Source organism: Triturus cristatus, chromosome 2_2 (genome assembly GCF_964204655.1).
Source record: "Triturus cristatus chromosome 2_2, aTriCri1.1, whole genome shotgun sequence".
Taxonomy (NCBI): Eukaryota; Metazoa; Chordata; class Amphibia; order Caudata; family Salamandridae; genus Triturus; species Triturus cristatus.
In genome coordinates, this window is record NC_140582.1 from 1,015,631,743 (window position 1) to 1,015,646,374 (window position 14,632).

The 14,632-nt window shown below is 38.7% G+C and overlaps 1 protein-coding gene across 5 annotated transcripts in view; it reads left to right on the forward strand.

Moving 5' to 3' along the window:
• SORCS2 (sortilin related VPS10 domain containing receptor 2) overlaps positions 1-14,632 on the forward strand; it is a 2,262,720-nt gene that overhangs the window by 465,804 nt on the left and 1,782,284 nt on the right. The window lies entirely within an intron of this gene.

Here is a 14,632-nt window from a genome sequence, read left to right on the forward strand (position 1 = left end):
CCAAATATACAATTAATAAAACTCCCCTCTGGGATCGTCGGCAGAACAAAGACTGTCCTGTTGATCAATACATATGCACATCCGTTAGTAAGGAAAAAAACAGCCCATAACGCCCAGTTAATCACCACAATTACAGATCTAAGGAGTACATACCCCTTATGGGACATGATACTGACAGGGGACTTTAACTCTAACTTAATACACCCCGTACGAAGATGAGAAGTTAGTAGCTGACAATATACATTGGAATGTTCCACAACAATGCCAGCCAAAGAGATCATCTCCAGACCCCATAGGTCAACGTCTGGTAAATGCTCTAGAGTTTCTTGGACTGAGAGTAATAAACGGCAGAACAACGGACGATTTCTCACTACAAAATACATTCCACAGAGGAAAGGCACGATCATGATTGGATTATACAGCCATCTCAGTAGCACTGAGGCCATTTCTCTCCATTTTTCCATAGAGTACACAACCAGAAGTGACCATTCCTACCAGCATATACATTTCAGCCTAAAAATAGCCAAACATCAAGCAAACCTGACAATAGAAGGAAGCATCCACACAATTGACCTAAAACGCCTAAAATGGTCAAATGAAACGATAGAAACAATCCAGACTAAATTAAAGAGGATGATAACGGTTAGCAAATTTGAGGCCCCAAACAAAATCCAAGCTTAGGTAAAATTCACTTTGGATCTTACAACATTAATGCCGAGTAAACAACATCAGATTCAAAATCAAAAATGAAATTAAACAAAAATCAACGGCTGGGCTAAGAGCCTTGAAGTGCGAACTTAAAAAAGCTATTAGGAGGCTAAAAACAGCATCCCTCGACCAAGTAGCCTGGGACAATGCACGCCAGCTGAGGAAAACCTATAAAAAAAAGTTATAGGAAGAAGAGAGAACCATCAATGACAAATCTTGGGCTGAATTACTTTGTAGTGCTAAGAAAACCAACTCGAACACATTTTGGGAAATAATAAATAAACTGCACAGGCCGCTAAACATGCTATCATCAAACATACAAGAACACGAGTGGGCTACATTTCTAACTACAAAGTTCACAGAAATCGTAATTCCTGACATGCCAGTATTGAACACGCAGGAAAAAAACATATCGGAAATCATCACACAAGGGATCAGTGACACAAGCAACTCAGGAGAGGTCAGTACGAGTCATATAATAGTAAAAAAGGTTTCCGGCGCTAAGCCGATGGAAGTAAAAATCAAATCGCAGGGTAAAAATGGCACCAGTTCCCCAAATGCAAAGACAAACCAGTCCTCCATGTCAGCTGATGGAGTAATACGCATAATTAAGAAAGGTAGAGGAGACGGTGCTCCAGGACCTAATGGCATCCCACAAGCCATTTTTAAGAATGACCCATCCTTATGGAGCAAGCATTTATGCAAGCTATTTAAAGAAATAGAGTTCCTAAACTGCATCCCACCTAATTGGCAAGGCTCGATACTGACACCTATTTTTAAAGGAGGAAACAGGACAAATCCATCGAACTACAGGCTAATCGCCCTTTTGGATGTCGAAGCCAAATATCATGCCTCACTTATTTTGGAAGATCTGAAGGAATGGTCAGACAATCTCAATCTTATTCCAGTTAATCAAACAGGCTTCAGGCAAGGTATAGGGATGATATTGAACATCTTAGCTCTATCACTAATAGCAAACTAATGCAAGCGGAGGAAACAACAACTTCACCTCTGCTTAATAGATCTAAAGACAGCATTCGATAGTGTAGACCGTCACCTCCTTTTGAAAAAACTGTGAGCCTGGAACATCCCTGAAAGATTACTACAAGGTATACTGCAATTCTACTCTAATACATGGATTAGAATCAAAATAGGAGATGGCACCAGACTATCAAGAAAGCCCGATTACAACTAAAGGCCTCAAACAAGGTTGCATATTGGCCCCACACCTTTTCAATTTGTTCATGTCCGATCTTGCACAGAGGCTAGATTGCATTAATTCCCACCCGACGAAAAATTGTGAGCTAGTACTCGCACATCTCTCGCCGATGATGTGGTGTTAATGAGTCTAACTAGGATCGGTCTTCAAAGAGTTTTAAATGACATGTCAGACTATATCTCATCTAACAAATTAGAAATAAACATATCAAAAACCAAAACAATGTTGATCGACAATCACCGGAGAAGCAAGCTGAACATCTGGCTCAATGGCAACCACCTAGAGGAAGTAAAAAGCTATAAATGCTTGGGATTTTATATAGACAATTTACAAAATCATTTAGAGCAAAAAATGTACATGACACAGAGAACCAGTGCTCTCACATTTGCATTCAGACAACTGGCAAAAAAGCTGAATGGTCCATCATATAAACCACTGCTAGCGGTGATGGCGGCGAAAATCCTTCCAACGATAACATACGCCAGTACCGCGTTTCATGGCAAAGACTCTGAGCTTTTAAACCAACTAATAGTCTCTACTTATAAAAGCGATTTTCAGTTACAACGGTCAGCTTCTCCGGCACAGGTTTGTCTTGGATTCGGTCTCACAAACGAAACTACAGTGAAGATGTACACCACAGTAAAGCTTTGATATCGGCTGAAACTGAACGCGGCCACCTCACCAATTAACAAAGCCCTTTAGACCGAAGTAGGCGAGGACAGAAAATCACCTTAAAATCAATATCTTTATAAATCCTTGTCAATAACCTGTACAAACGACCTATAGAACAAAAACCTGCCATACCAGTCCTTCAAACAAGCAATAAATAAAGCAGCAAAAACTCATTCATTACAGTTTGATAAAAATATCTTCAGGTTGAGGTTGCACGCTTGGATGGTGATTAATAATTATGAGTTACTTGCACCAGCGCTGATCAGTGCTAGTGTCACAAAGGGCACTGATTTTTGGTGTGCTGGATTCACCAGCAAATTTTGATCAATAAAGTTTTCCAAACTTGAAATTGCTCTTCATTGCAGTATTTTATTCATACTTATGAAAATATATTCATGGAAGTATTCAATAGTTTATACTTGGTATTCAATTCCTTTTACAACAATCCATATGTTCCCAACAATCCTTATATTCCTATTCCAATGCATTTCGGCCTGCTGGCCTTCATCTGGGAAATCTATGAAACAAAGAGTGGTATCTATCACTAATAATTCTTCAAAAACAAACAATGTTTAACTCACTAAATCTTTGTCACATATTATCTGGCACCATCACGTGATATACATACTATGCTACGTTCGACAATTGAAGTAGCCATTTACATTTACGCATACGGATTATTTTCCGATGTTAAAACCAAATGCATGCGTGTTTTTTCTGCTGTTAACTGGAGCCTAGTAACATTATAAATTAATCTCGCAGTCAGATTGGCTAGCGCAGCGCGTTAACTAACAAACATTCGTTGACGCTTTAAACCAATGTTAGCAGTTCTAATGTTAAAAAGGTTCAAGTTGCCTCGAGTGGGCTGCAAGCATTAAATGTAACGTGGTAACGTTACTATTTCAACTTACAGACAGGTTAAGTGGCGTGGCACATTAGCCGACAAATGTTTGTAAGCGCTTAAAGCAAATGTTCGCGGTTCCGATATTAAATGAGTGCAAGCTGCTTCGGGTGGGTTACAAGCATTTAAACGTAATTCCTTCTTACCGAATATGCAGGAGACTGAATTCTATCAGCGCTGCAAGCAGAACGTTCTCAGCGCGATGCAAGTTGGCGTGTGACGCGTGTGGGCTGTACTACGTTGTTTTGAAGTCGCGCATGTATCAGTTAAAGGGCCAGTGTCTATATATGTGTTTCATACTAAGCAATACTAACACTTAATGGCAATGATGATAGTTACAATATATTATACCACGGAAACAGTGTATCATAATGTACAGTTAACATAATCATGACAGAATATTAATAGATTTATAAATAACAGATTTATAAATAACAACTAAATTCAGTTCTTTCATTTATCCCCTGAGGACGCAGGGTTTGCAAGTGGAATATCCAGTGATTTTCACGTGTCAATAAAGTCTTTCTATTATCTCTCTCTTCATTTTTTTCCACAATTTCCAATATACATGCTCTGATCTGGTTAATCTGATGATTTTGTTCAATGAAATGGTTGGCAACCGCTGATTTAAACACTTTTGTTCTTATATTACTTTTGTGTTCAGTTAATCTTGTTTTTAGTTTACGTTCAGTTTGTCCCACATAGGCTTTTCCGCATGGGCATTTTAGCATATAAATAATGTTTTTTGTGTCGCAGGTACCATTAACCTGTAGCTTGATTTTGTTGCCCCGCATGGGGTGAGTGATGGTGTTACCCTCCATGATATTGTTGCAATTACTACAGTTTCTGCATGGGATAGTGCCTTTAAAGGTTATTAAAGGTTTTGTGAGAGTAGGTTTCTTTATGATTTCACCGAGATTTTTAGCTCTGGTAAATGCAAATGTGGGTTCATCCTGGAAGATGTTATTGAAGTCCAGTTCTGTTTTGAGCATACACCAATGTCTTTTGATGATTTTCTTGAATTGTGGAGTGATAGTAGAATATTTACTCACGCATGTAATTTTAGTTGTTTTTACACTTTTTTGAGAAGAGAGTAACATCTGTCTGTTCTTGGCTGTGGCTCTTTTGTGGGCATCCTGTAACACCTCATTTGGGTATCCTCTTTTCTTAAATTTGTCAATCATGATTAGTGCTTGTGTCTTGGATTCCTTCGGGTCTGAGACAATCCTTTGTACGCGGAGTAATTGTGAATATGGTAAGTGTTGTTTGAGAGGGGTAGGGTGGAAACTTTGGTAGGCAAGCAAATTGTTTCGATCAGTTGTCTTGGTGTATAGAGTAGTTTCAAACTTATCACCTATTTTAAGGATGGTTACATCCAGGTAATTAATTTGTTTCTCATGTACTACATGAGTAAATTGAATCCTTGGATCAATCAGGTTTAGTAGTTGGATGTTGTTGATCAATTGGTCTTCTGTATCTTTCCACAAGATAAAGATATCGTCTATATATCGCAGATATAGACGTAACCCTTTTTGCCATTGGGGATTTTGTAGAATGTATTTATTCTCATACTGGTGCATGAAAATGTTCGCGTATGCTGGGGCTGCTGGATTTCCCATGGCGGTGCCAGACTTTTGTAGAAACCATTTATCCTCCCATTTAAAGAAGCTGTGCATCAATGTGAAATTGAGTAATTCCAGTAGAAATATTTTCATATTTTCATCATATTCCATCTGAAGTAAGGCAGTTTCCACGGCCTCTATCCCTAATGAGTGGGGTATAGAGGTGTAGAGTGCTTGTACATCAATGGTACACATGAGTATCTTTTCGTTGGAGTCCAATTTCACGTTATCCAACTTATTTAAAAAATCTGTAGTGTCTTTAATGAAAGAGTTCATGTTGATGACGTAAGGTTGGAGGTATTTGTCAATTAGTTTGCCAATAGGTTCCTGTATGCTGCCACAGGTTGATACTATGGGACGACAAGGTGGTTGTAGGAGGTTCTTGTGGATTTTTGGTGTAAGGTGAACGTAAACTAAAAACAAGATTAACTGAACACAAAAGTAATATAAGAACAAAAGTGTTTAAATCAGCGGTTGCCAACCATTTCATTGAACAAAATCATCAGATTAACCAGATCAGAGCATGTATATTGGAAATTGTGGAAAAAAATGAAGAGAGAGATAATAGAAAGACTTTATTGACACGTGAAAATCACTGGATATTCCACTTGCAAACCCTGCGTCCTCAGGGGATAAATGAAAGAACTGAATTTAGTTGTTATTTATAAATCTGTTATTTATAAATCTATTAATATTCTGTCATGATTATGTTAACTGTACATTATGATACACTGTTTCCGTGGTATAATATATTGTAACTATCATCATTGCCATTAAGTGTTAGTATTGCTTAGTATGAAACACATATATAGACACTGGCCCTTTAACTGATACATGCGCGACTTCAAAACAACGTAGTACAGCCCACACGCGTCACACGCCAACTTGCATCGCGCTGAGAACGTTCTGCTTGCAGCGCTGATAGAATTCAGTCTCCTGCATATTCGGTAAGAAGGAATTACGTTTAAATGCTTGTAACCCACCCGAAGCAGCTTGCACTCATTTAATATCGGAACCGCGAACATTTGCTTTAAGCGCTTACAAACATTTGTCGGCTAATGTGCCACGCCACTTAACCTGTCTGTAAGTTGAAATAGTAACGTTACCACGTTACATTTAATGCTTGCAGCCCACTCGAGGCAACTTGAACCTTTTTAACATTAGAACTGCTAACATTGGTTTAAAGCGTCAACGAATGTTTGTTAGTTAACGCGCTGCGCTAGCCAATCTGACTGCGAGATTAATTTATAATGTTACTAGGCTCCAGTTAACCGCAGAAAAAACACGCATGCATTTGGTTTTAACATCGGAAAATAATCCGTATGCGTAAATGTAAATGGCTACTTCAATTGTCGAACGTAGCATAGTATGTATATCACGTGATGGTGCCAGATAATATGTGACAAAGATTTAGTGAGTTAAACATTGTTTGTTTTTGAAGAATTATTAGTGATAGATACCACTCTTTGTTTCATAGATTTCCCAGATGAAGGCCAGCAGGCCGAAATGCATTGGAATAGGAATATAAGGATTGTTGGGAACATATGGATTGTTGTAAAAGGAATTGAATACCAAGTATAAACTATTGAATACTTCCATGAATATATTTTCATAAGTATGAATAAAATACTGCAATGAAGAGCAATTTCAAGTTTGGAAAACTTTATTGATCAAAATTTGCTGGTGAATCCAGCACACCAAAAATCAGTGCCCTTTGTGACACTAGCACTGATCAGCGCTAGTGCTTTCCTCAGTTCATAGCACATACTCCAAAGCAGGGAGTAAACGAAGGAGCACGATTTACGCCTTTAACCTAAAGATTACCTTGGAGCTGTGCACGACTATCATCTAAATCATTGTATTAAAGTCCTGCCTCATAGTTGTAGCACGCAGATTAACAAAATGCAATATGATGAAATTACGAAACTTACGGAGACAAAAGCAGATACCTTCGCATACTCCAACGAGGAGTCCGCAAAAATATATTCACTCATTCAAGAAGAAACCTTCACATATACAACAACTAAATCCAAAGATCAACAAATGAAACAACTGTTGTACCTGTCACGTAAAATCATTAACCAACGACTTCACGCAAGTACCATGATCAGATATCATAAAGCGTCTAGAATCCCAAGGGGACTGAGAATACTGTTAAAACCATCACTATGCAAAAATTCGAAAAAATTTACAGATAAATGGTATGCAATCCTGAATAAATGCTCCCTGGACCTTATCCTGTTGATAGTTGAAGAATTATCTCAAATACTGGAGGAGCTCGAGAATGATTTAACCACAGTAAAAGAAGAATTAGGTAAAATGATGACAACTGAGGAACTTAACAAAATACTAGAGGACACCAAAACACAACTGGCAAAACACACGGAGGAGGTCAATGAAAGAAAACTGCGCAAATACCGTTGCGATACCATCGACTATAAGTTAAATGAAGTATATAATTGGGCAGAGGTATATGCCAGAAAAAGACAAAACCGCCCATATACACAACAAACTGATACTTCTTCCTCTGATACAGATGGCACATCAGATGCGTCCGGAAAAAGACCTACTAGAGCAGCACCTGCAGCTACTGCAATCACTTCAGCTCAGCCTTTTTTAGGAGAAGGCCCCAGCGAAGGGGACGACCGAGGAGGTCAAGACGAAAATTTAGAACAAGTGAAGGAGAAAGACCCCCCACAGACCACATATATGATGTCCAAGAAAGACAAGAAGAAGACCAAGACAACCTAGTCATCAATATTTCTGATATCCACCTAAATAGATTACAAATGAAAATTCTGCAAAAAGGTACGTCATTCGTCCCCACTGCCCATACTAACCACCTAGAAGTCAATATAAGCTTTTTTAAACTGATGAGAAAACTCAGATTGCGTCATTTTTTCTCTAACATAGTAGGAGAACAACAGGACCAACAACAAAGTAAGGAGGATTCCCTTAAAGGTCTCACTACCACCAGCACCTACATGGCTCCCATCAGCCATAAAACTTTGGATTTGTTCGAACAACTGGTTAAACAAGACTTAGGTAAGATCAACTATCGCAAAAAAACTAAAAGTAAAAACCTTACCCAGAAAGAACTAGCTATTCTCAAAAACATAGCATCCAATCCCAACATCATTTGTCAGAGAGCGGACAAGGGTGGCGCTCTGGTCATCATGAATAAAGATTACTACATTTCACAAGCTCAAGCTCATCTTAATGATGAGAATACCTACATGGAACTCGATAAAAACCCCACCAAGGAAATACAAGTGGTACTACAAACCATCATCATAGAAGGCATCAATAAAGGATGCGTGGATGACAAGATGAAAAAATATCTGACTATGTATCATCCCAAAACACCAAGGTTTTACCTTACACCAAAAATCCACAAGAACCTCCTACAACCACCTTGTCGTCCCATAGTATCAACCTGTGGCAGCATACAGGAACCTATTGGCAAACTAATTGACAAATACCTCCAACCTTACGTCATCAACATGAACTCTTTCATTAAAGACACTACAGATTTTTTAAATAAGTTGGATAACGTGAAATTGGACTCCAACGAAAAGATACTCATGTGTACCATTGATGTACAAGCACTCTACACCTCTATACCCCACTCATTAGGGATAGAGGCCGTGGAAACTGCCTTACTTCAGATGGAATATGATGAAAATATGAAAATATTTCTACTGGAATTACTCAATTTCACATTGATGCACAGCTTCTTTAAATGGGAGGATAAATGGTTTCTACAAAAGTCTGGCACCGCCATGGGAAATCCAGCAGCCCCAGCATACGCGAACATTTTCATGCACCAGTATGAGAATAAATACATTCTACAAAATCCCCAATGGCAAAAAGGGTTACGTCTATATCTGCGATATATAGACGATATCTTTATCTTGTGGAAAGATACAGAAGACCAATTGATCAACAACATCCAACTACTAAACCTGATTGATCCAAGGATTCAATTTACTCATGTAGTACATGAGAAACAAATTAATTACCTGGATGTAACCATCCTTAAAATAGGTGATAAGTTTGAAACTACTCTATACACCAAGACAACTGATCGAAACAATTTGCTTGCCTACCAAAGTTTCCACCCTACCCCTCTCAAACAACACTTACCATATTCACAATTACTCCGCGTACAAAGGATTGTCTCAGACCCGAAGGAATCCAAGACACAAGCACTAATCATGATTGACAAATTTAAGAAAAGAGGATACCCAAATGAGGTGTTACAGGATGCCCACAAAAGAGCCACAGCCAAGAACAGACAGATGTTACTCTCTTCTCAAAAAAGTGTAAAAACAACTAAAATTACATGCGTGAGTAAATATTCTACTATCACTCCACAATTCAAGAAAATCATCAAAAGACATTGGTGTATGCTCAAAACAGAACTGGACTTCAATAACATCTTCCAGGATGAACCCACATTTGCATTTACCAGAGCTAAAAATCTCGGTGAAATCATAAAGAAACCTACTCTCACAAAACCTTTAATAACCTTTAAAGGCACTATCCCATGCAGAAACTGTAGTAATTGCAACAATATCATGGAGGGTAACACCATCACTCACCCCATGCGGGGCAACAAAATCAAGCTACAGGTTAATGGTACCTGCGACACAAAAAACATTATTTATATGCTAAAATGCCCATGCGGAAAAGCCTATGTGGGACAAACTGAACGTAAACTAAAAACAAGATTAACTGAACACAAAAGTAATATAAGAACAAAAGTGTTTAAATCAGCGGTTGCCAACCATTTCATTGAACAAAATCATCAGATTAACCAGATCAGAGCATGTATATTGGAAATTGTGGAAAAAAATGAAGAGAGAGATAATAGAAAGACTTTATTGACACGTGAAAATCACTGGATATTCCACTTGCAAACCCTGCGTCCTCAGGGGATAAATGAAAGAACTGAATTTAGTTGTTATTTATAAATCTGTTATTTATAAATCTATTAATATTCTGTCATGATTATGTTAACTGTACATTATGATACACTGTTTCCGTGGTATAATATATTGTAACTATCATCATTGCCATTAAGTGTTAGTATTGCTTAGTATGAAACACATATATAGACACTGGCCCTTTAACTGATACATGCGCGACTTCAAAACAACGTAGTACAGCCCACACGCGTCACACGCCAACTTGCATCGCGCTGAGAACGTTCTGCTTGCAGCGCTGATAGAATTCAGTCTCCTGCATATTCGGTAAGAAGGAATTACGTTTAAATGCTTGTAACCCACCCGAAGCAGCTTGCACTCATTTAATATCGGAACCGCGAACATTTGCTTTAAGCGCTTACAAACATTTGTCGGCTAATGTGCCACGCCACTTAACCTGTCTGTAAGTTGAAATAGTAACGTTACCACGTTACATTTAATGCTTGCAGCCCACTCGAGGCAACTTGAACCTTTTTAACATTAGAACTGCTAACATTGGTTTAAAGCGTCAACGAATGTTTGTTAGTTAACGCGCTGCGCTAGCCAATCTGACTGCGAGATTAATTTATAATGTTACTAGGCTCCAGTTAACAGCAGAAAAAACACGCATGCATTTGGTTTTAACATCGGAAAATAATCCGTATGCGTAAATGTAAATGGCTACTTCAATTGTCGAACGTAGCATAGTATGTATATCACGTGATGGTGCCAGATAATATGTGACAAAGATTTAGTGAGTTAAACATTGTTTGTTTTTGAAGAATTATTAGTGCTAGATACCACTCTTTGTTTCATAGATTTCCCAGATGAAGGCCAGCAGGCCGAAATGCATTGGAATAGGAATATAAGGATTGTTGGGAACATATGGATTGTTGTAAAAGGAATTGAATACCAAGTATAAACTATTGAATACTTCCATGAATATATTTTCATAAGTATGAATAAAATACTGCAATGAAGAGCAATTTCAAGTTTGGAAAACTTTATTGATCAAAATTTGCTGGTGAATCCAGCACACCAAAAATCAGTGCCCTTTGTGACACTAGCACTGATCAGCGCTAGTGCTTTCCTCAGTTCATAGCACATACTCCAAAACAGGGAGTAAACGAAGGAGCACGATTTACGCCTTTAACCTAAAGATTACCTTGGAGCTGTGCACGACTATCATCTAAATCATTACTTGCACCAGCCCCTTACTTGAATACGACATTCTCTATTTATCTGAAAAAATTATTAATGGCGATACGTTTCGGAAAGTTACCGTCAACAGCGGATCAGCCTACCTGGGTGCACACAGGGCCAAAAGCATTTTGACTCTGCGGTTACCACAAAGAGGACTTTATCCATATAGTCTGTATATGCAACAAACTCTACAATGTACAAACCACCTTACTCAGACACATTTTTAACGCTAGAGGCATCAGGTCCTGTAGAGCTGCAATAATCGCGTGCTTAAATCCATCGGACCCACAACTGAACTGTAAATTTATTAAATTCCTTAAAGTCTTTGACCAGGCCCTTAAAACTGATTTTAAATAAAGCGACACCGAAGGTGGTAACGTTTGAAGAAAAAAAAAAGGAAATTAAAAAAAAATCAAGTTTAACAGGGTTGGCAGTGCAAATGGACAAGAATTCAACTAATAATTTTGAACCTTGTATGATATTTTATGAGCTTCTTATTGATGTAAAGTGAATCTTTTTAATTGTCTTTTTAAATGTCTTTCATATTGTTAAGGTTTTAATTGACCAAACAATAAAAAACTCTGAATAGGGTGGTGCTCATGCCACATTGAGTGACCTTGCGGCTGATTGACCGCCAGGTTAAGTTTTTTTTGACAGGAGCCTCAGATGACACTTCAGTGTCTGAAACCCAACAGTTCCCTCCCCTCTAAATGTGCCAAGGGAAGTTCGAGTTTGGTGAGGCGGGTGAAACGTCCTTCCTGATAAAGTTTAACTTAATCCTATAATACATAATCTGCAAAAAATCTTGTGTAATTTAGATGCAACAGGTTTTTTTTATAGGGTGAGGCGGGTCTTCAAAAATGCACTCAAACCCCTAGGTTTATGGATGTTCACAGACATGTAAAGGTACTTTCCCACCCTGAGAATGCGGTCTCATTTACTCTCATCTTGTGGGAGAAAGAATTCCTACACTGGGAATGTTTTCACTTGGTAGAGTAAAAACTTTAAATATGCACATTTACATTTTGGCATTTACTCATCAAATTTCATTTTTAGCATTGTGGAAAGTCTACTTGAGTGAAATGTTCAAAGTTGGACTACACCTGGGGGAACTCTTTGACTGGCGTAGAATACCAGTAACATTCCAATGATTGTCTGGGATTCCCAGAAGTTTAAAACCTGCTGAAAAGAGACGAGTAATCCAATAAAACTCGATGTTCATCATTTTTCAGCCTGTCTTCGTGATAGAGGGCCCGAAGTCCTTTGTCTAGCCACCCATTTATTTTCGTTCGGTTCTCTTAAGGTGTCTGGTGCATAATCATTTTGAATTGTATGTACGAGTTTTGAGGCGAGATGCCCTCCTCACATGACCATCTTGCTTAGAAGCTGACGCAGCCCAGAGCGAGCCGTGGCGCGTGGAGAGGTGGGCTGCCACGCCGCGCAGTTGGCAATTACTGTGAGCTTGGAAGGGCTGTCACGCGGCCCCTCTACGCGGCTCTAAAATGAGCTGTCATTTTCCTCAGGGCGCATTTCAGGTGAGCCACACGCGCGCTCGGGTGGAAGCGGGAGGTTTTCCTGCCTTTTCCTCACAGATTTCTAAACCGAAGGTGACAGCAGCGCCTAAGGTCTGGGTCCACTTTGGAGCGCTGTCTGCCAGGGTTTGTAGGATCCGCCATGGGAAGTAAACACTGTTTTGTACTTTCTTGTTTTTTTTTCCTGATCTTTTACGGTGAAATGAATTGTCATTTATTTTTCTTGACAACTGCATTAAATTGTGTTGTTGAACAGAACATCAACAACACTTCCTGACTTCCAGTTACGAACCAGAAAACTAATGTAAAGATCAATCCAGTAAACATTTAACAGTTTTATTCACAGATGTTATAAAAATAAGACTTAGATCACAGCATGAAAATCGAATCGAATTCGTAAATCGATTTTAGGTGCCCCTCGCAACGAGATGCACAGTGCCTGATTTAAAATATAAAAGCTCTGAGACATAAATACATTTTTCTTATTTTCAGCCTTTGCATTTTTTTCTGGGAATTTTGAGTCCATGTGTATAATATTGAACAATCTGCTTAGATACTGCTTGTATCAAACATGTGTACTGTATTGCACATTAGATCACTGATTTCTGCACAGTGGTGTTGTGTTACCCCTTAGAATCTTCATTATGCGTACTCTGTAGAGTACTCCCAAGCCGGCATAGGCTATAAAAACACAAGGCAAGTATCAATTTTAGCAAGGTTTCAGGAATTTGTGAGCATCAGGAAGATAGGTTGTCACTCAAAATGTGCCACTCAAGCTCCGGTGAACTCTGATTGTGCCACAAAGCCATAAGTGTAACTGAATGCTAACTTTATTCAAAGTATTTTCACCTTCACCATCTTGAATAACCCTCTACGTCATTATGATGACATTTCTTTATGGCTCAATCCCACACTTTGCAGTAGTCATATTTAGAACATGCCTATATTTTTTCTGGGTGGGTTGTCTTATTGAATGTCCTCCCTTCGCCTGACACGGTGCCCTATGTGGACCTATTGTGTTTGGAAAAATAAGAGGCCAACAAAATATTTCACCTGGGACCCTGGATAAACTGGAATAAATAAAACAATGGTTCCACTGAACATCTAATTGTGGCCACTTCAGATAGTATGGTAGCTGATGCAAAATGTATGATTTTGTTTTAAAGGTACAATGTTTGATAAATAGACAAAGGATAGGTTTGTATTGTTTATAGCTACAGAGTGTTGAGCCTGGCCATTTTTGCAGCATTATCCCCAAACATTTTGCCTTTTTGCTCCTATTTTTTCAGACCTGTTTTTGTTGGCTTTAGGACTCTGCACTTTGTCACTGCTAACCAGTGCTAAAGTGCATATACTCTGTGCTTAAATTTTATTGGCGATTGATTTTATATATGATCAGCATATTAGATTCACTAGGAATGCCCTAGTAAAGTGCACCACGGATATCCAGGGCCTGTAAATCAAACACTACTAGTGGACGTGCAGCGCTGATTTGCCACCCACATGAATAGCCTTGAAAACATGTCTCAGACCTGCCACTGCAGTGTCTGTGTGTGCAGTTTTAAACTGCCATTTCGACCTTGCAAGTGCACTCACTTGCCAGGCCCAAACCTTACATTTGATTACATGTAAGTCACCCCTAAGGTAGGGCCAAGGCAGCCCCATGGACGTGGTGCAGTGTATTTAAATGGTAGGACATGTACTGATGTGTTTTGCATGTCCTAATTGTGAAATACTGCTAATTTTGTTTTGACTATTGCAAGGACTATCTCTACCTTTGAGTAACATGGGGATTGAATTGAAATATC